At 45.1% G+C, this 23,716-nt stretch overlaps 1 protein-coding gene and 1 pseudogene across 2 annotated transcripts in view; both read left to right on the top strand.

The window, feature by feature from the left end:
* The window catches only part of LOC132823515 (protocadherin-1-like), a 367,837-nt gene that overhangs the window by 114,265 nt on the left and 229,856 nt on the right, over nt 1-23,716 (top strand). The window lies entirely within an intron of this gene.
* Nucleotides 10,419-10,599, top strand: LOC132823563 (U2 spliceosomal RNA; annotated as a pseudogene).

Below are 23,716 nucleotides of genomic sequence, written 5' to 3'. Positions count from 1 at the left end.
AATGCTTCGAAAGCTCATGATTTCAAATCAACTTGTTGGACTATAACCTGGTGTCTTGTTGCTTGTGACTTCTGACTCTGTCCACCCCATTCCAACACTGGCACCTGCACATTGTGAGATAGAGACATTACTGGTAGCATCTGTTTTACCAACCATCCCCAATGTGTAATAACAGGCAATCACATTATATTGGGGTCCTGGGTGCTGTTCCCTGCAGGGCAGTAGTGAACCAGTTGTTTTTTTTTGTCCCTACTATCCAGTGATTTTGTGGTTCCTGGTGCAAGCCCACAAGCTGGATTAATTAAATCTGGATGAGACTTTATGTTGCTGGCTTGATTCTAACGAGGCCTTAATATCTGTTTAATCCCAGCATGAAAGTGGTAATTAAATTGGAATGCCTATCTAACCAATGCTGCAGAGCAAATGAAACCAATTCTCTACATGCCATTATTGACAGAGCGTGGTACCTTCAACTACATCCAGGAGGTAGATTTGCAGGTGTTAATTGACTGGAGCTGTTTCATTTATAGCACTTGTTCCTTGTCCCTGCAGCAGTTCCGATATGCTTGGACACATGTCTGCAGAATATTTTCATCAGAATGAGTGGCGTACGATGGGAGGATCAGTTTTGTTGGCTTTTATGAGAATTCCCGAGGGCACTTCCTGGTTACATCCATCACGGTTTCTGATCAACAGTGACTGGAACTGAAACATTAGCTGTTTCTCTCTCCACAGATGCTGTCAGTACTGCTGAACTTCTCCAGGCCTTTCTGTTTTTGTTTCAGATTTTCAGCATCTGTAATCCTTTGTTCTCTTATATCGCCCCAACATTCTTGTTTGGTGAACAGAATCAGTGGATCAGAAACAAAAACAGAAATTGCAACCACTGTTTTTGTTTCAGTGGGTCTCATCCCCTGGCCTCCCAATGTGAATGTGAAATAGTTTTCCAGTGAGTTCACATTTATCTTGAAATGTGTTTAGCCCCAGGAGCATGAGAACATAGGCTTTAGGAGCAGGAGCAGGCCACTCGGCCCTTCTAGCCTGTTACACCATTCAATATGATCGGGGGTGACCTGGTCTCAGCCTCAACTCCACTTTTCCTCACAGGTGACTTGGCTCCTCAGATTTTGGGTTTTCCCCATGATCCTTGCCTTCTCAGATACATTAACTTGCATTTTAGCGGTGCCCTTATTGTAGAAAATTAAACGGAGAGATTGTCAGTACTTACCTTCGCTCTATGAATAGCGACTGAGCATGTATTTCAGGAGCTACTCCACGATGATGTAAGATCACATGGATCTTATGAGGAAGATGTGAAGTTCTCTGTTTATTTAATTGAACCCACCATTGGCTTTTCATAACTGTTGCTTGAAATCAGTGCAAAGAAGATACTTAAACATGACATCATAGAAGCAGAAGACACAGGAGCAAATATTCAATTCCAGCTTCGGGTGACTGTCTGTGTGGAGTTTGCACATTCTCCTCATGCCTGCGTGGGTTTCCTCTGGGTGTTCCAGTTTCCTCCCACAATCCAAAGATAGTCGGGTTAGGTGGATTGGCCATGCTAAATTACCTATAGTGTCCAGGGATGTATACATTAAGTGTGTTAGCCATGGGAAATGCAGGCTTACAGGAATAGGGGAGGTATATAGGTCTGGGTGGCATCCTCTTCAGAGGGGAAGTATGGACTTGGGCTGAATGGCCTGTTTCCACACTGAAAGGATTCTATGGAATTGGACCAGGCATGATCTTACAGCATGGTCTTGAGGCGTTGAATAATTTTGTTCCTGTTCCTATTTCTAAGGATCTTAGTTTGGTATGTACAGCCATGGTCTTACTGTATATATTAAAGGCAGACCCTGTGCATAGGGTGTATCTTATACTTTGCTGCAAAGTTGCATGACTTAGAGAGTGACCATTGGCTGCTGACATTCACATGCAGTCCTGAGGAGGCCCTGCACTACTGGAGGAGCCAGCTTTCAGGTTGACAACCACTTTGAAGAACATAAGATGTACGAGTAGAATAGTCCATTCAGCCCATCATGTTGGCTCTGCCATTCCATGAGATGATGGCTGACTCTGATAATGCTGAAATCCATTTTCCTGCCATTTCCCCACTCATTGTTCTCTCAGAGAAGAAAGCCCTCCTTTTCTCTGTCATTAATTTGCAATTCCTTATTCTGAGATGACGTCCTCTGGTCCTAGACTCTTTCACAAGGGGAAGTGATCTTTCCACATCCTATCAAGCACCTTAAGAATCTTACACCTTTCAATAAAGTCACTCTCATTTTTCTCACTTTTGTTCTTGTTCAGAGTCACTTTAAATTCAAAACATTAACTCTGTTTCCCTCTCCAAAGACACTGCCAGACCTACTGAATTTCTCCAGCATTCTCGTGTTGGTTTTAGATATTCAGCATCTGCATATTTTGCCTTAAAGGGGCAGGTTATTAAGCTAGCAGAACCCGGTGGCAGTATCTGAAAGAGTAAATTGATTGAATGTTAATGTGTATTTCATAGTTAACACGTTGATTGTGAAGTTTGCTTTTCAGTGAACAATATAGTACTTAGTTATGGTGTTTTATACATCTAAAAAAAGACACATGAGAAAAAGCTGAGCTCTGCCAAAAATGATCAAACTATTTTTTGTGCATATTGGACAAGCTCCAGTTTGATTTTGTAAATCTCTGCTGAAAAATGTTTCAAACTCTTGGCTTCCATGAAGAGTGACATCACAGTGAGATGCACATTTCTGATCTGTTCCTCATTTTCTTTGTCACCAGAGGCTCTGAGGGGAAGTCTAAGAGCCTTCGAGCCGAGAGGAGATGCTAGGGTGAGGGGGAAATGTGGTTTGATTTCCTCTGCTGAGATATTGAAGGAAACATCCCATTTTAAAAACATATTTTTCACTTTATCTTGTTTCAACGTGTGGTCTGGCACACATCAAATTTTCATTTCATTGCTGCAGTGAGATTCCAGGGGAGGACAATATCCGATCAGTAAATCCCAGTTTCTTTGAGCCTAAAGTTTATAAATAATTCCCTAATCTCTATTTCACCTCGAGACATTTACCTGGCCTTTCTGCATGGGTGTTTCACTGCTGTCTCTTAAAGTAACAGGCCACGTGAGAATGTCTGCTGAGTTTGGAAATATTTCTGTATTTTTGGTGTATTGATCACATTCCTGTTGACAGATCCACATTGTGGATGGTTCTTTCCTGAAAAGGCCAGATTTAGTTTGTGAAATGTTATAGCACCACCTTCTCCAGTGTTTGCTCGTTATTTTGATCCAGAAGCTCTAATCTTACGGTGAGATCAAAGGCCGGCACAACATCGAGGGCCGAAGGGCCTGTATTGTGCTGTACTGTTCTATGTTCTTTGTTCTATGTTCAATGTTCTGTGTTCTATGTTTGGTGTTCTAAGCTGTTTTGTGAAAAATACCAAGAGCCACCGCAATTACTGGAAAGCAATAAACATTTCAGCTGAATCTTACATTGGTCTTTCTGCTGAATATACACATTTAACACTCACACACACACACACACACACACACACACACGCAGAGTCACACACACACACGCAGAGTCACACACACACACAGAGTCACACACACACAGTCACAGAGTCACACCCACAGAAACACTCATAGTCTCTCTCTCACACACACACACACACACACACACACATAGAGACACACACACACACAGTCACAAACGCACACTATACAATAACATGGAGATCATATATGTCGGTGGCTGCAGGCATTGATATGTATGCTTGTATAGGCCAGCTGCACATTGAACAGCTGAGAAGAGTCTGTCAAGTTCCATTAACTGGACCCAAGTCTCATTTAAGAGCAGTAATCATGTGGTTGAGGTGGTGAAGATCTGTCTGCAACCACTGAAGGTCAGGGCCTGTCAGCACCTTGAGACAGCCAGACTCTTCTCTGCCCGTGCTTCCATGATACTGAACTTCTTAAACTCCCTGGCAAAGGTAACATTTACTGTCTATCCTTAATTTCCCTTGCAGCAATTGGCTTCCTGAGGTGAAGCATCAGCACCTATAACACCTTCAATCCATAAGACAAAGGAGCAGGAGTAGGCCATTCAGTCCATCGAGTCTCCTTCACCATTCAGTGAGATCGTGAATGATCTGATAATCCTCAACTCCACTTTCCTGCCTTTTCCTTGTGATCTTTGATTCCCTTATTGATTAAAAATCCGTCTATCTCAGCTTTGATCCAACCACCTTCGGCAGGATGTATTGAGTCAGTGATGTGGACAAAAGTAAAACAATTCACGCTGGTTTTGAAAGATTAGGAGGTGTCTTTCTTGTTATGACTAATTCAGTATCTCGAAACTAATGATCCCAATCATGACTGCGTTTTAATTGGACTTCAAATTGCTCAGTAAAAGTGCTTTACTCTAATGACAATGGGTCATTCACTTTTTCTGACTAAACGTGGCCTTTGTCTGTCACATGAGATTCTCTCCAGCAGATCACTCAGTTACTTAAATGATAAAACAGTCCTGAAGGATCTTGCTTTTTCTGTTAATCCAAGAGGATGGGTTATTCTAGTTTAATTATTTCTCTTGTTTCTGTAATTGGTTTTGCTGAGAGCTGGGAGGAAGAATTAATTGGATCGCGTTCAGAAAATGTTTCATAGATCTATCACTGCAATCACAAACTTAACTCTTAAAATACATCAGACAGGATCATATACTTCCCAGTGTGAAGGTGTAGGGTTGGACAGATTACATAATTCTCGGTGGCTCAGTGGTCAGCACTGCTGCCTCACAGCACCAGGGTGCCAGGTTCGATTCCAGCCTCGGGCGACTGGCTGTGTGGAGTTTGCACATTCTCCCCGTGTCTGCGTGGGTTTCCTCCGGGTGCTCTGATTTCCTCCCACAATCCAAAAATATGTAGGTCAGATGAATTGGCCATGCTAAATTGCCCATAGTGTTAGGTGCATTAGTCAGAGGGAGGTGGTCTGGGTGGATTACTCTTCGGAGGGTCAGTGTGTACTGTTTGGGCCAAAGGGCCTGTTTCCACACAGTAAGGAATCTAAGAAAAATACAGGTTCAGTTGGCAGTTAGGAAGGCAAATGCAGTGTTAGCATTCATTTCAGGAAGGGTAGAGTACAGGAGCAGGGATGTACTGCTGAGCTTCTGTAATGGTCTGGCCAAACCATATTTAGAATACTTTGATCAGTTCTGGCCCCTGTATCTAAGGAAGGATGTGCTGGTGTTGGAAGGGGTCCAGAGGAAGTTTCTAAGAATGATCCGGGGGATAAAGTGTTTGACATATGAGGATTGGATAAAGATTCTGGGTCTGTACTTGATGAAGGTTTGAAGGATGAGGGAGGACCTGATTGAAACTTAAGGAATACTGAGAGTCCTGGATAGAGTAGGCATGGAGAAGATGTTTCCATGAGTAGGAGAGATGGGGACCTGAAGGCACTGCCTCAGAGCGAGGGGATGATGCTTTCGAATTGAGATGAGGAGGAATTTCTTTAGCCAGAGGGGGTGAATCTGTGGAACTCATTGCCGCAGAGGGAAGAGGAGACCAAGTCATTGAGTCTATGTAAGACAGAGATATATAGATTCTTGATTGATAAGGGAATCAACAGTTATGGGGAGAAGGTCAGAGAATAGGGTTCAGAATGTATCAGCCTGAGTTGAATGATGGACCAGACTCAATGGTCGAATTCTGCTTCTATGTCTTATGGTGTTATGGAATCCGTTACGATTTTCAAGACTGGCGTTATTGTTTGGAGGAATCACCAGTTATATTTTCTTCCCATAATGGAGTTATCAGAGATCAGCAGCATCAGTTGTGTGGATCGATTTCAGATGTTCGGACTGTTCTCTGGGAAGAGAAGGTCAAAGGAAGGTTTCTTAGAAGTATAGAAAATCATGAAGGGTTTGATCTCGATTGGCAGGAAATGGTCTCATTGGAGAGAAAAAGAAACAAGAACAAAGTATACTGATTTAAGACAATTGGCAAATCAGACAACAGCAATGTGGATGAAGTCCGGTACGCACTGCCTGAATGTACTGATCCAGTTGTAGCTTTCAAAAAGGAATTGGATAACAATCTGAAGAGAAAGGAAAATAATTCCAGAAGGTGAAAACCCTATTTGATCACTTGATTCCTCCTTCTCCATTATCCCCCTCAGCACCCAGCCTTGTCCCGTAACTCTGCAACCTCCCCTCCTCACTTTCCAACACCTCCCTCCACTCACAATCCCCACTCTCCTCCTTAAATAACCCAGAATCCCCACTCTCCCCCTTGCCATTCTATTTCTGTCTCTCCATGCTCTCTCTCTCTCCCCTCCCTCCTCTCTTTCCACTTTTCAAAGCACTGGTGTCCTTACTGATTCCTGACGTGGTGCATCAACTGAAGAATGAGGATGTTCCAATGATGGGTCATCGGACTCGAAACGTTAACTCTGTTTCTTGCTCCACAGATGCTGTCAGACCTGCTGAGTTTCTCCAACATTCTCTGTTTTTGTTTCAGATTTCTGCATCCCCAGTTTTTTTTAGTTTTATAAAAGAATGAGGGACCAAGATCGAAAAGTTCCCCCTCAGTCTGGAGATGTGACCCGTTCAGGCACTTGTTAAGTTGATAATTTGAGTGATGTTCAGTGACTAGCCTGTTGCAATGCCCTGGGCTGAATGTGGATTCTGTTCCAGTTGACACATTGTACATTCCATGTAGCACAGAGGCAGGAGACAGTCACAGATCCCAACCTACTGCTGCTGGATGGATGTCTGAGTGTTTGAATAACCTCACTGGGAGAGGCCCTGTCAGTGGTTTTGGAAAGGTTGTAGTGGGCGGCACGGTGGCACAGTGGTTAGCACTGCTGTCCAACAGCGCCTGAGACCCGGGTTCAATTCCCGACTCAGGCAACTGACTGTGTGGAGTTTGCACATTCTCCCCGTGTCTGCGTGGGTTCCCTGCGGCTTCTCCGGTTTCCTCCCACAGTCCAAAGATGTGCGGGCCAGGTGAATTGGCCATGCTAAATTGCCCGTAGTGTTAGGTAAAGGGGTAAATGTAGGGGTATGGGTGGGTTGCGCTTCGGCGGGTCGGTGTGGACTTGTTGGGCCGAAGGGCCTGTTTCCCACGCTGTAAGTAATCTAATCTAATCCAAAAAAAAACTAACCCACCCTTTAAACAGGAAGGAGAGAAACTTTTCCTGGTTTATCCTGGAAATGTCTTTTTTCTCCAACACTCTCTCAATCTGACTCCTAACCAATAACTGCCTTCCCAGCCCAGTCTGCTCTCTGCTCGATTCTGTGGTTTAAATCTGACCCACAGCAACGCTGACATTTATTCTGCTCCTTATTCTTACTTAAATCTACACTGTGTGCTACAGTTTGGGCTCATTCAAGGCACGTATGGATAGGGCCATTTGTGCATACTCACTCACACACACACTCACTCGTACACACACAAACACACTCAAACGTGCACACACTCGAACACACACAGACACACTCACCAGACACACACACACATCAAATGCACAGACATACACACACACACACACACACACACACTCGCATTCACATATGTGCACACTGTCTCTCTCACATACACACATAACCGTACACACACACATACATGCACTCATTCTTTCTCTCTCCATCACACACAAACTCTCTCTATCTCTCTCTCTCTCTCTTTCTGTACTCAATTTGCTTTGGGCATGCTGACATGCCAGGAGAGTGATATATGAAGCTTTGGCATCACACCACTCTCCCAGGGCCCACACTGCTCTTTAAAAGAGCCTTCACGTGATTACTTCCAGTTTGGGTTACGGAGACCTTCAATGAATACAATTCCCTGTAGAAATACAGAGCAGCAGAGCAGCCAGTCCGGGCTTTGCTGGCGAGAAAGGAAATGGGTTGGAAAAGCAAAGGGCTGCACACAGTTCACAAGGCCAGAACTCCTTCAATGAATGCTTTCTGTTTACAATCATCAACAATACTTTACATTTATATAGCAACTTCAGTGAACGAAAACATTCCAAAAAATGTGAACTCAGTGAATGCAATGTTTTACTGAGTACTGAGATAGCTAGGGGACAGTGCCAGACTGGCTGCACTTTTCCAACAGCACACTCTTTGATACTGAGATAGCTGTCCTGGTTGGGATTGGAGAGTCTTTTGGATGAGATATTAAGTTGAAACTGTCCTCCCTCTCTGATTGTAGTATGATTTCATTTCCCAGGATGTTTGATGCGCTGGAGAGTTTCAGTCAGGAGGAGAGATTGGACAGACTGGGATTGTTTCCCTTAGAGAAGAGGAGACTGAGGGAGGACTTGATTGAGATATGTCAAATGATGAAGGGCATAGGCAGGGTAAACAGGAATCAATGATGGAGGAATCAATAACCGGGCTAGAGATTTAGGAGGTGATTAAAGGTGGCTATGAGGAAAATATGTTTTCAATTGGAGGTGGTGGGAATTTGGAAATCTGCCTGTAAGGTTGGTGGAGGCAGAAACCATCATAACATTGAAGAAATATTTAGATCTTTTTCCTCAGAGTTGAAATGTCTAATACTAGGGAGCATGCATATCAGGTGAGGAGGGGGGAAAAGTCCAAAGGAGATGTGAGGGGCAAGTTTCTACACAGAGAGTGGGAGGAGTGTGGAACACACTGCCAGGGGTGGAGGTGGAGACAGAGGCAGATGCAGATACGACAGGTGTTTCCAAGGGGCTTTTAGATAGGCACATGAACATGCAAGCAATGGAAAGATGTAGATCAAGGACAGGCAGAAGGAATTAGTTCAGTTTGGCATCATGTTCGGAACAGCATTGAGGGCCAGAAGGCCCTTTTCTGTGCTGTACAGTTCCATGTTCTAGATGTGCATTTATGATACCAATGTTTGGGCCAAGTGCTGAGAAATGGGAATAGAATAGTTAAGTGGCTGTTTCTGACTGATGCAGACTTGATGGGCTGAAAGGTCTTTGACTGTATTATAAATGCGTATTCCATATCAGAGGCTAACCTAGTCATCTGGTCATGGGAACTTCCTGTGCAGTAAATGGCTGTTGGATTTCCATAAGCATACCACTTACTGCACTTCATCAACTATTTCCAATTGGCTGGAAAACATTTTGAATACTCTTAAGTCATGAAAGATACAACATTGATGTAAATTCTTTCTTGCTGATCTTTGAATGTGAAAAGGCCTTGTGAACTTTCCCCTCGAAAGGCTAAATGCCAGAGGTTAGGATGCCCTGCTTTATTAGTGTGATTCTGTGACCTGTATGCAGCAGGATAAGAGAGGGCAAAGTTCAGAGTCAACATCCGACAGATTTGCATTCAGGTCCGGGAGGCACATCAGCTGCAAATTAGCGGCAAATGTGAATCTACAACCTGTGGCCGGAAAATGAAACCAAACAATGCAGCTAATGAGGACGGTGAGAGTGTGAAATCCCTCAGGACTGGAGGGGCTGATGGATGGGGAAAAGGGGACTGAGCTAGCAGAGACAGTACAACAGATTGTTGACTGGGGTAGCTGGGGAGAGGCTACATTCCCCATGGCCTATTCTTAATTCTCACTGTCTGTGATGAATCCTGAAGAGACACTATATTGAGAGCAAGAGACACAGGAGACAGAGTAGATGCAAGCAGGAAATTAAATGAGGGATTCATCCCTACTAACAGAAAATAATGTAAAAACAGTCACGTATTATGCCTTTCAGAAAGTTCCAAATTAGTGCGTTTTGTGTGTGTGTGTGTCTATGTGTGTGTGTATATGTGCGTGTGTGTGTGTCTGTATGTGTATGTGTCTATGTGTGTGTATGTATGTGTGTGTGTGTGTCTATGTGTGTGTGTGTATGTGAGTGTGTGTATGCGTGTGTGTACGTCTGTGTGTATGTGTGTGTGTATGTGTGTGTGTATATGCATGTGTGTGTGTATATGTGTGTGTGTACGTGTGTGTGTCTGTGTGTGTGTATGTGTGTGTGTATATGCGTGTGTGTCTGTGTGTCTGTGTATGTGTGTGTATATGCGTGTGTGTACGTGTGTGTGTCTGTGTGTGTGCGTGTGTGTATGTGTGTGTCTGTGTATGTGTGTGTATATGCGTGTGTGTACGTGTGTGTGTGTCTGTGTGTGTGTATGTGTGTGTGTATATGCGTGTGTGTGTGTGCATGTGTGTATGTGTGTATGTGTGTGTGTATATGCGTGTGTGTACGTGTGTGTGTACGTGTGTGTGCGTGTGTGTGTGCGTGTGTGTGTGCGTGTGTGTATGTGTGTGTGTCTGTGTGTGTGTGTGTGTGTGTGTGTGTGTGATTTCTTTTGGAGACAGATTGCCAAGATATGGCCTCAAATTTCCTAAGGTAGAAGGTTTGCAACACCACCTGACTGAGGGCTCTCAAATGCTGAGTGGGTTGAAAGTGAGGAAACATTATCGTTTCTCGGCCTTTTGGCTTGGAATATGTGCAGTTCTGTTCTTATCAGTTTAATCTTTGATATCTCCTGGATGTGGGAGTGTTTGTATTAAATTGATTTTTGGAGCAGGGAGATGGATTAGGGGCTTGCTCTGTCCTCTCCATGTATCAGCCTGGTACTGTTGGGTGGCACAGTGGGTCAGTGGTTAGCACTACTGCCTCACAGTGCCTGGGTGCCAGGTTTGATTCCAACCTCGGGCGACTGTCTGTGCGGAGTTTGCATATTCTCCCTGTGTCTGCATGCGTTTTTCTCCCACACTCCAAAAATGTACAGGTCAGGTGAATTGGCCATGCTAAATTGTCCAGTGTTAGGTGCATTAGTAAGAGGGGGGGGTGTGGACTTAGAACATAGAACATAGAAAAATACAACACAGTACAGGCCCTTTGGCCCTCGATGTTGCGTTGATCTAAGCCCACCTAACCTACACGAGCCCACTATCCTCCATATGCCTAGCCAATGCCCGTTTAAATGCCCATAAAGAGGGAGAGTCCACTACTGCTACTGGCAGGGCATTCCATGAACCCACCACTCGCTGAGTAAAGAATCTACCCCTAACATCTGTCCTATATCTACCACCCCTTAATTTAAAGCTGTGCCCCCTTGTAATAGCTGACTCCATACGTGTAAAAAGGTTCCCATGGTCAACCCTATCTAAACCCCTAATCATCTTGTACACCTCTATCAAGTCACCCCTAAACCTTCTTTTCTCCAATGAAAACAGCCCCAAGTGCCTCAGCCTTTCCTCATATGATCTTCCTACCATACCAGGCAACATCCTGGTAAACCTCCTTTGCACCCGTTCCAGTGTCTCCACCTCCTTCCGATAGTATGGCGACCAAAACTGCACACAATACTCCAGATGCGGCTGCACCAAAGTCTTATACAACTGCAACTTGTTGAGCCAAAGGACCTGTTTCTGCCCATCAGTTCAGTCACAGTCACAGGCTGTAACCTTCAAAGTGGGAAACACTTCCTGATAGTATCTTTGAAAACTAAGATCTAGCTGCCTTTGTTGGGTCGGGAATGATTGGCAGCATGTTGGAGATAGATGTGGATTAGCTCTGATCTATTCAAATGAGCGAATATGCTTGAGAGGTTGAATGGCCCTTTTATTTTCCACAGCAGTGCTAAATTTGATAGATTATGGTTAGATAGGAAAATATTTTTGGTGTGTCTCGTGGAGGTGAGGTGATTTTCATTCTCACTTTATTCTGACTTTCACTCTCAGTGCAGTAACATTTCCAGGGTGAGGCATGTCTCTCTCTGACACTCTAGTACCAAACATGGTTAACCAGGTATGATTAAGGATAGAGGCAACACAGACAAGTCTCACACAGGCTCTGCAAACACAGAGAGAGAGAGCAATTAATTAAAACCAGTCAGATTGACAGCTCTGCTGTGAGTTGCATAGCTCTCTATCTCCTTCTCCTCCCGTCCCCTGCTCAGTGACCCCAGCAGTGCTTCCTGGAATCCTCCTGATGAATTTCATGGCCCAACAGGTTTGAGTCTCTCTTGGCTTTTCATGAGCTGCAGCCCCTTTCATTAGCGCAGTTGTTACTAAATACTTTATGGAAATAAATGTCAGAGAACAGCAGCTTGCTGAGTCCACCAGTGAGAACCAGTGTCAAGGAATGACAGCTACCATAACTCAGCAAGTCAAGAATCATGAAGAACTCAGCGTCTTTGATTAAAAGCAACAGTCACTGAACAGATTTCCATTAATAAATCTGGTGATTTGTACTGATTCTAAATTGAGCACTTTTGAAAATGAAATATATACAACTAGATCAGTGCCGTGTTGCCAGTGTTGAGGAGAAGTGGGAGGAGTTCAGGATGGTTTTTCACAGAATTAAGTCACAGTGAGACACAAATGTGGCTTTTCACCCATTGTACAGTGTAGGACTATCCAATGTATCCTCAGGCCTTAGTCTTCCCGACAAACCCTGCAACATTTCCCTTTTATATTCATTTTCTTGTCAAAACTGACTAGATATTGGATCCCCTTCCACCACCCATTGAGACAACAGCCTGGATTTTCACTCCAACAGAAAACCTCTCATGTGAAAGTGGACACTGCAAATGTTGGAGATCAGAGTCAAGATTAGAGTGGTGCTGGAAAAGTACAGCAGGTCAGGCAGCATCTGACGAGCAGGGAAATCGACATTTCAGGCAAAAGCTCTTCATCAAGCCCAGTGAGCATGCGGAGATGTGTAAAAATCAGAGGTTTCACCCCCATACGGCGGGGGGGGGAAGGAGTGGGGAGCGACAAAGGTTGCAGATGTATCTCGTTAGGAGCAGGTCTAAACTTGGTGCTGTTATTTTGTGAAGGGCTTATGCCCAAAATATTGATTTTCCTGCTCCTTGGTTGCTGCCTGAACTGCTGTGCTTTTCCAGCACCACACTCTCGACTGATCTGCAGTCTGCCCTTGCACCTCGCTGTCATTTTGTTAGCCAAGGGATAAGGTACCCTCTTGGACACTCTAGTCAGAGATTAGCTGTCAACTTGGAAGGTTAAAATATTCTTTTAGAGAGATATGGTGCATTTTAAATTGTTAAAAGTGAATAATTTGTGCATAGGCCCATTGACTATGAAGCTCATTGGAAATAACAGCAAACGTGTTGGAATAATTGTCAAAAGGACATGTCAAAGAGAACTGTGAAAGCAGTTGAAAGGCATTTAAAAGTCTTGCCCTTTAGGTTTTTGTAAAGAAAACTGTCTGAAGTGTTAAAGTGAGTTATCACTTGTTACTTCACTCTGACTGTTGATATAAGCCTGAGGGGCATCAATTACTTGATTAATGCTGCATAACTCGATGGCACAGCCACCATTTATCACAGTAGGATGTGTACCATTTCTCAGTTTTATTGACAGCTATAAGTAGTTCTTGATTGAAATGGGATTGTGAATTTCAATGTTTGATGATCTAAGGGCTTTGACTGAAATGTCTGTCATAAGGCTTTACATAAGCAAAGAAAAATGAATATGACAAATGGTTTTATTCAATTAATGAGATTGTTTTACAACAAAAACAAAATATTAGAGACATTAACCAAGGTGTCTGCAGTGGTGCTCAGGTGGATGTAAAAGATGGCATGGTCCACTTCAGAGATCAGACCAACATTCTTATCCTAAGTGACATGTCTTAGTCAAAATATATCATGTTTTGTGAATTATGTTATCTTTTATGCTATTAGTGGGACAGCACAGTAGCTCAGTGGTTAGCACTGCTGCCTCACAGCGCCAGGGACCTGGGTTAGATTCCACCCTCACGCGACTGTCTGTGTGGAGTTTGCACATTCTCCCTGTGATGCCATGGGTTACCTCTGGGTGCTCCGGTTTCCTCCCACAGTCCAAAGATGTGACGATTAAGGTGGACTGGCCATGGGAAATTGCCCGTAGCGTTCAGGGATATGCAGGCTGTGTGGGTTAGCTATGGGAAATGTAAGGTTACAGGAGTAAGGGTTTGGGTTTGGGTTGGACGCTCTTCAGAGGGTCAGTGTGAACTCGATGGGTCAAATGGCCTGCTTCCACACTGTAGGGATTGTATAGTTCTTTTATTGGCTGTCAGGTCATTCTGTTTGCTGCATTAGTTTAGTTGCAGCCTGACTTTCTTCAGTCCCAGTCTCTGCAGACTTGGCTCAGTGCCATTTCAGTTTCTCATTAATCTTCCAATCACATGCTTCCCTCCTATGTTTGCTGCTGATGGATTCACTGTGAGCCTATCAATAGCAAGCACGAGAGAGAATGAGCCTGTGATTGAGGAGCTGCTGCTCACAGATTCTAATTGTTCGAGTGATAGTGGTTTGAGGGAGAAGTGACTTTATCAAATGGATCGTGATGTATTCCCTGGGTGATTTGGCTGCATTCGAGGATCACTTTGTTCACCCTTGTATTTTGGGTATTGATCCAATTCCAAAAAGCATTATCATGATAAGAGTATTATTACACCCATGAAAAAAGTTCCTTTTTACAAGAAAACAGAAGTGTTTCAGGGAAAACAAATCCTGGAATTTTGTACACTGTCATCACAATGTTCTGACTCTGGCATATACTAGAAAGGCAGACTCTGACCTTTCAGTCTTCTCCTTCAGTCAACAAACCAAACCTCGGATTTAGTAAGACAGCAGGCGTGTGTAGACCATAAAGCTTAATATTGCAATCGGGACTGTAAGAGAAACCGGTTGATGGATGATCTGACTGTTCCATTTTTGTGATGGGTCTGCCTTTTTAATGGGTATAATGCTGTCAGGAAGAAAATGTCGGAGAAGGCTATTTAGCTCAATAATTAGCAACATGTAAGCACTCGCACTTTATTGCAAATGAACTAATGTGTTTGCTTTGTGAGAAGAGAGTAAAAAATGAGGTCTGCAGATGCTGGAGATCACAGCTGCAAATGTGTTGCTGGTCAAAGCACAGCAGGCCAGGCAGCATCTCAGGAATAGAGAATTCGACGTTTCGAGCATAAGCCCTTCATCAGGAATAAGAGAGAGAGAGCCAAGCCGGCTGAGATAAAAGGTAGGGAGGAGGGACTAGGGGGAGGGGCGATGGAGGTGGGATAGGTGGAAGGAGGTCAAGGTGAGGGTGATAGGCCGGAGTGGGGTGGGGGCGGAGAGGTCAGGAAGAGGATTGCAGGTTAGGAGGGCGGTGCTGAGTTGAGGGAACCGACTGAGACAAGGTGGGGGGAGGGGAAATGAGGAAGCTGGAGAAATCTGAATTCATACCTTGTGGTTGGAGGGTTCCCAGGCGGAAGATGAGGCGCTCCTCCTCCAGCCGTCGTGTAGTTGTGTTCTGCCGGTGGAGGAGTCCAAGGACCTGCATGTCCTCGGTGGAGTGGGAGGGGGAGTTAAAGTGTTGAGCCACGGGGTGATTGGGTTGGTTGGTTCGGGCGGCCCAGAGGTGTTCTCTGAAGCGTTCCGCAAGTAAGCGGCCTGTCTCACCAATATAGAGGAGGCCACATCGGGTGCAGCGGATGCAATAGATGATGTGTGTGGAGGTACAGGTGAACTTGTGGCGGATATGGAAGGATCCCTTGGGGCCTTGGAGGGAAGTGAGTGTGGAGGTGTGGGCGCAAGTTTTACATTTCCTGCGGTTGCAGGGGAAGGTGCCGGGGGTGGAGGTTGGGTTGGTGGGGGGTGTGGATCTGACAAGGGAGTCACGAAGGGAGTGGTCCTTGCGGAACGCTGATAGGGGAGGGGAGGGAAATATATCCTTGGTGGTGGGGTCCGTTTGGAGGTGGCGGAAATGGCGGCGGATAATACGTTGTATGCGCAGGTTGGTGGGGTGGTAGGTGAGAACTGCGCAGGTTGGTGGGGTGGTAGGTGAGAACTGCGCAGGTTGGTGGGGTTTCCTCCGCTACATCGATGACTGTATCGGCGCTGCCTCGTGCTCCCACGAGGAGGTTGAACAGTTCATCAACTTTACTAACACCTTCCATCCCGACCTGAAATTCACCTGGACTGTCTCAGACTCCTCCCTCCCCTTCCTAGACCTTTCCATTTCTATCTCGGGCGACCGACTCAACACAGACATCTATTATAAACCGACTGACTCCCACAGCTACCTGGACTACACCTCCTCCCACCCTGCCCCCTGTAAAAACGCCATCCCATATTCCCAATTCCTTCGTCTCCGCCGCATCTGCTCCCAGGAGGACCAATTCCAACACCGCACAACCCAGATGGCCTCCTTCTTCAAGGACCGCAGATTCCCCCCAGACGTGATCGACGATGCCCTCCACCGCATCTCCTCCACTTCCCGCTCCTCCGCCCTTGAGCCCCGCTCCTCCAACCGCCACCAAGACAGAACCCCACTGGTTCTCACCTACCACCCCACCAACCTGCGCATACAACGTATTATCCGCCGCCATTTCCGCCACCTCCAAACGGACCCCACCACCAAGGATATATTTCCCTCCCCTCCCCTATCAGCGTTCCGCAAGGACCACTCCCTTCGTGACTCCCTTGTCAGATCCACACCCCCCACCAACCCAACCTCCACCCCCGGCACCTTCCCCTGCAACCGCAGGAAATGTAAAACTTGCGCCCACACCTCCACACTCACTTCCCTCCAAGGCCCCAAGGGATCCTTCCATATCCGCCACAAGTTCACCTGTACCTCCACACACATCATCTATTGCATCCGCTGCACCCGATGTGGCCTCCTCTATATTGGTGAGACAGGCCGCTTACTTGCGGAACGCTTCAGAGAACACCTCTGGGCCGCCCGAACCAACCAACCCAATCACCCCGTGGCTCAACACTTTAACTCCCCCTCCCACTCCACCGAGGACATGCAGGTCCTTGGACTCCTCCACCGGCAGAACACAACTACACGACGGCTGGAGGAGGAGCGCCTCATCTTCCGCCTGGGAACCCTCCAACCACAAGGTATGAATTCAGATTTCTCCAGCTTCCTCATTTCCCCTCCCCCCACCTTGTCTCAGTCGGTTCCCTCAACTCAGCACCGCCCTCCTAACCTGCAATCCTCTTCCTGACCTCTCCGCCCCCACCCCACTCCGGCCTATCACCCTCACCTTGACCTCCTTCCACCTATCCCACCTCCATCGCCCCTCCCCCTAGTCCCTCCTCCCTACCTTTTATCTCAGCCTGCTTGGCTCTCTCTCTCTTATTCCTGATGAAGGGCTTATGCTCGAAACGTCGAATTCCCTATTCCTGAGATGCTGCCTGGCCTGCTTTGTGAGAAGAGAAACCATTCACTTTTATGTAAATGTGTGTAACTTAAAACTGCAGTGATAGCCTTTAAACTGCCAAAACGCTACTTCTCCATGAAACCTAATTGTAAGGCCCTGAATACATAAACTTCAAGATTATTGATCCAGAACAGTAGATAATTAACAGTGGGTAATGTATCATATAATCCATGCACTGTAGAACAGATCCCAAGGGCCGTATTGCTGGAATATCTGTGCTTTCTAACTTGTGTAGGAGACTCAATGGTTATCAATGTGCACTGATTATCAAAGAATGTTGGAACTCACTGCCTGTTAACGTGGCAGAATCAACCATCTTTGCATCAAAGAAGAAAGTAAATGTTAGCTATTTATCAAGATGATGCAATCCATGTTGTTACAGACTAAGAGCTGGAAGGTGGACTACATGGAATAGTTTTCTTACGGTGTCTAAACACATGATAGGCCAAATGGTCACCTTCTGTTCTGTAATTTGCTCACCCTTTGCTCACTTAAGTTTCATCATTTGGTCAATGCATCCCACTACTATCTTACCCTCCACCTCACCTCAGCCTTTCGCTACCCCCACAGCTTTTTCTGATGCTGTTTCATTTACATTCGTCACTCTCCTGTACTTTAACCAGGCCAACCCTCCAGAAGTCTCCAGGAATAGGAAATTAATCTCCTGGACACTAATACAAGCAAACCCAATGTGAAAGACATTGTGTTCTTCCTTAGAACTGAACAAGGGACACTGGACTTGAAGCATTAACACTGCTTTTTCATCATAGATGCTGGTAGCCCAACTGGGTTCTGTCAGAGGCATAGAATTCTGTGATGTGGAAGCAGGCCATTTGGCCCATTGACTTGGTACTGTCTCTCTGAAGGCCATCCCAACCAGACTCCCCCACCCCAACCCACTACACTGAATACTATGGGCAATTTCCCATGGCTAATCCACCTAACTTACACATCTTTGGACTGTGCGAGGAAAATGGAAGCCCAACTGCCAGAGGAAACCCATGCAGACACAGGAAAAATGTGCAAACTTCACTCAGACAGTCACCTGAGGCTGGAATCTAACCCAGGTCCCTAGCGCTGTCAGGCAGCAGTGTTAACTACTGAGCCACCATGCCACCTGCAGCTTTGCCAACACTTTCTGGATTTCAGATCTCATGCATCTTTAGTTCTTTACTTTATTGCAGATTTTAAGACAGGTAGATATTGTATAGAACAGAAATGGTTCTGGGAAAAGTGGGAGGAAGTAAATGTTGCAATAAGGTTGGGACGGCGGATTGAATTATCTCCTACACTGAATGATTCAACTACTGCATCTCAGCACCCTTCTGGGATGAGCTGGATTTAAGATTAAAACTGTAAGTGATTGCTGTATCCCTCCTGTGTGTTCTAGCATTGGGAACTGCGGATTAGTGTCTAGCAGGAGTTTACTGTAATGAGTATGTAGCAGCCTGTTCATGTTACTATGTGGGTGTGAAGATGGGCAGATTCATATTGCAATTATTTATGGTTTGTTTCTTGCTTCCTGTATTCTTCATATGTTTAGTTTTCTCTCCTCTCTCTCTCCCTGTCCATGTGGGTCAAAATCCTGGACCTCCCTCCCTGTTGGAGCACTGTGGATATTGTATCTACCCCTCCATGGACTGTGATAGTGCTTCACCACCACCTTCCCAAAGGCTGTTAGGGACGGTCAATAAATGCTGGCCCAGCCAGAGATGCACAAATGTGAAAAATATCAAAACCTAGTCTAATATCAATTACTGCTGATGATTATAAAAACCCATCTGATTCACTGATGTCCTTTTGGGAAGGAAATCTGTCATCCTCACCCGGTCTGGCCCAGATATGACTCCAGACCTGCAGCAATGTGGTTAATTCTTTAGCTAATCTCTGAATTGGTCAAGCGAGGCTCTCTGTAAAACTTATAGATTAGATTAGATTACTTACAGTGTGGAAACAGGCCCTTCGGCCCAACAAGTCCACACCAACCCGCCGAAGCGCAACCCACCCATTCCTCTACATTTACCCCTTTACCTAACACTACAGGCGATTTAGCATGGCCAATTCACCTGACCCGCACATCTTTGGACTGTGGGAGGAAACCGGAGGAAACCCACGCAGACACGGGGAGAATCTGCAAACTCCACACAGTCAGTCGCCTGAGTCAGGAATTGAACCCAGGTCTCTGGCGCTGTGAGGCAGCAGTGCTAGCCATCGTGCCACTCACTAATAGTAATAGTTGGGCAGTAAATGCTGACCTTGCCATTGATGCCAGTAAAGAATTTCAAAAGTTGTCTGCAAATTTCTGATCATTATTCATTCACCAACCAATAACTAAGGTTGTCTGGTCATTAATCACACGTGTATGAACTTACTCAGTACAATGGATATTTAGTAACAGCCTATCAGGTGCAGTGAAGAGTCAGACCAGGTATGGGTGGCACATTTCCTTCCCTAAAGGATATTAGTGAACCAGATGGATTTTAACAGCAATTGGCAATGGTTTCCATCAGGCCAGCTCATTATTCCAGATTTTATTGAATTCCAATTTCACCATCTTCCATGGTGAGATTCGAGCACCCAGCTTCAGAACATTAGCCTGGCACTCAGGGGTACTAGTCTAGTAACATTACCACTATGTCAGCAACACCCCTAAGTTCCAGATTGATTACCAGTTCCGTTGCATTACCACTATACCAGTGTTTCTCATTCTCTGCTCATCTGCACATATTTCATTGGAATCCTTTTAAGTGGAATGGAAGGAGAGAAGACATTTCAGGTGAAGGTAAAGATACCATAGTTTTACTGGACTATTGGGCTGCTCTTTGATTGGAGAGACAACCAGTGATGGTTTAACCTGAGGGTCACCACAACACATGCAAGATGGTGGGTCCTTCATGGTAACCTTAGTCAGTGCAAGAATTGAACCTGTGGTGTTGGGATCGCTCAGGAACTAGCCAGGCAACTGAGCTAGCCAACTGCAGCATGTGTTTAATAGCCCATCAGAAAGACAAAATTTCTAGTGACAGTCTGTCCCTCATTGATGCTGTGGAGAATCCCCGAGAATGTATACCAAACATCTCTGCGGTACAGCTCAAACTGGCTATATTCAGACCTGGAGGAGACGGTGTTACCACTGAGTTGTGAGTGTGTTACTGGAAAAGCACAGCAGATCAGGCAGCACGAGGAGCAGGAGAATTGACGTTTCAGGCCAGAGCCCTTCATCAGGAATTCTTCTGCTCCTCGGATGCTGCCTGACCTGCTGTGCTTTTCCAGCAACACACTCTTGACTCTGATCTCCAGCATCTGCAGACATCACTTTCTCCCGGTGTTACCGCTGAGGCACGTCTGCGCTAATTCAACTTTTCGCATGATCCTTCACATCACTTTCAGCATCAGTGACAGACATTGTAACCATCAACTCTTTAGTTTTTTTAATTGTATAGTTGTAAATGCTTAACCCACACATAGCCCATTGCAAATAGAACAACTTGCCTGTGGTACCATAAGATGATTTGACTACTGGTAACCTTCATATGAATCACACATTGTTCCCATTGCCTGTAGAAGGGAATTATTCATCCGTTTTAATTGGGTAGTTACAGATAAATGGTCTGGAGCAACGCAGATGAAATATAAAGTTGCATTTTCTTTCGGAGAATGCTGTTTGTGACTGGGTAGGATGGGTAGCTGTGTACATTTATGGAATTGTAATTTTGCTAAATCTTTGGCAGTCTGCCTAGGAACCTGACTACCAACATCCAAAAGCAATATCTTATGCTAATGAGTTATCATTTGCTCTTTCACTAAAGGGACTGTGGAGATTTCTCAGTGTAGGTGGTTCCAACCAATCCTCCACATTGCAGCCCATTTCATAAATACCCTTCCCTCCCTCTTGTTGTGTCATGAGTTTCAATTGCCTCCACAATCAATTTAAAATCACCTGAATTTTCTCAGTTGAGTTTGTGTTGGGGGACTTGATATGGATGCCAGAACATGAGGCTTGTATTAAAGACCTACGGTAAATGGATATTAAGGTCAAAAGGAGCCGAGAGCTTAAAGGCTCCCAGGCTCTTGCCAATCACTAGTCTGTACTACTTTGCAAAATATTTTCTTCATCAAAGTAATAATCCATAATGGACTGTAACGTGTAGGAACAAATTACTGCAGATGCTGAAATCTGTACTGACAACAACAAGTGCTGGAGATCACAGCAGGTCAGGCAGCCTCTGTGGAGACAGAGTGAGCTAACGTTTCAAGGCTAGAAGGAATCTTATAGAAACATATAACATTATGAAAGGGATAGATAAGATAGAGGCAGGCAAGTTGTTTCCACTGATGGGTGAGTCTAGAACTAGGTGACATGGCCTCATGATCAGGTGGAGCAGAATTAAGACAGAGATGAAGAGGAACTGCTTTTCCCAGAGAGTAGTGAATCTATGGAATTCTGTGTCCAAGGAAGCAGTAGAGGCAGCTTTATTAAATATATTCAGGACATAGTGAGATGGGTTTTTGCCTGGTAGGAGAATTAAAGGGTATGGGGATAATGAAGGTAGGAGGAGCTGAGATGATGGATAGATCAGCCTTGATCTTAATGAATGGCGGATCATGTTCAATGGGCCAAGTGGCCTACTTCTGCATCTGTTATTATAATACCCTGACACAATGGTAGATGACTCTTCATCAGAGCAGAAGTGAAGTGTGGAGGGGACAGCATTTATTGCTAGAGTTCAGGAGGGGTGGTGGTAGTGGGTTTAGGGCGCTGGTGGAGAAAAGATATTAGTAGATGACATTAAGTGATGGCAATGTGAACATGGCAGAACCATGGTGTTTCTCTGGCTGGACTGGCAAAAATAGTAATTGGGATGGGGCAGAGAGCACATGGTAACCAGCGAAAAGAAAGGGAAGGAATGTTGACAGTTTGGATGTGTTGAACTCAATATTAAGTTTGTAAAGGCTGTGAAGTGTCTCGTCTGAACATGAGATATTGTTCCTCCAGTTTGTATTGTGTTTCTAAACATCTTCCCACCCAACCCCACCCCTATCCCTGCAACCCCATCCCTATCCCTGTAACCCCATCCCTATCCCTGTAACCCCACCCTTATCCCTGTAACCCCACCCCTATCCCTGTAAACCCACTCCCATCCCTGTAACCCCACCCCATCCCTATCCCTATCCCTGTAACCCCATCCCTATCCCTGTAACCCCACCCTTATCCCTGTAACCCCACCCCTATCCCTGTAAACCCACTCCCATCCCTGTAACCCCACCCCATCCCTATCCCTATCCCTGTAACCCCACCCCTATCCCTATAACCCCACCCCTATCCTTGTAACCCTACATTCCCCACCCCTATCCTTGTAACCCGACATTTCCCATGGCTAATGCACTTAGAAACTATGGACACTTTAGCATAGTCAATCCATTTAACCTGCACATCTTTGGACTGTGGGAGGAAACCCACGCAGACACGGGCAGAATATGTAAACTCCACACAGACAGTCAGCCAAGGATGGAATCAAACCCGCGTCCCTAGCGTTGTGAGGCAGCAGTGCTAACCATTGAGCCACCATGCCATTCTTAATTGCAGTCGTCTCCCAGATCATAATCTTTAATCACTGGGGACCCCAGACTCTCCATCCCTCGCGAGTTGGCAACTGAATAGTGCAATGCTTGAAGTCAAAAGGAATAGAGAGTGCAGGAGAGGACATAAAATAAGATCCCGGAGGGAATTACTTCATCTCCATTTAATTGCAAAGAAATACTTAGCTGGTAAGAAGTGTTTAGTATCTGGTCAATCCAGTGGTACAATTGTGTAAGATTACAGTAAATCCAGTAAGCAGATTACTGTGAGTATGGGTAGCTGTTGATCCTGACGTATGTGACCAACAGATTATTACTGATTTAAAGTCCAGTTTCCAGATTTCAGGGGATAAGGATTGCTGACAGGAAGTGGTTGTGAGATAAACAGGGTTCTTCAGACACCTGCGACTGAGACAGTAACTGAATTTGGAAGATGAGTATCCAAGATGTAATGTTGGGTATTCTGCAAATAAATTAATATTAAATTAAAATGTGACGCACCTTCTTTTATATTTGACTAAATTGTCGATGGCTGAATCCTCTTTCAAAGAATGAGTCTTTACCTGATCCTGACCTGGAAAACATATGAATTTGCAGGGACAAGACCATAAAACCATAAAACCGTAAGGAATAGGAACTGGAATAGGCCATTGGGCCCCTCAGGCATACTCTTCTAATCAATTGGATCATGGTTGATCTGACATTCCTCATGTTTAGTTTCCTGCCCTCTTCCCATAACACTTAATTCCCTGTCTGATCAACAATCTAACTATGTCAGCCTTAAATATACCCAAGGACGCTGTCCCCACAGGTCTCTGTTACAAATAGTTCCAAAGACTCTTAACTCTTTGAGAGAAGAAATTTGCTCACCCTTTTGACATCTCTAGAACATAGTAGGGCTTTGTCCTTTACCTCAGCCCGTCAGCACTATCGTCTCAATGTGACTCAGCCAAAGTACTCCTGGCT

The sequence above is a fragment of the Hemiscyllium ocellatum genome, chromosome 16, assembly GCF_020745735.1.
Source record: "Hemiscyllium ocellatum isolate sHemOce1 chromosome 16, sHemOce1.pat.X.cur, whole genome shotgun sequence".
Classification (NCBI taxonomy): Eukaryota; Metazoa; Chordata; class Chondrichthyes; order Orectolobiformes; family Hemiscylliidae; genus Hemiscyllium; species Hemiscyllium ocellatum.
This window is presented reverse-complemented; position numbering and strand designations above follow the sequence as displayed.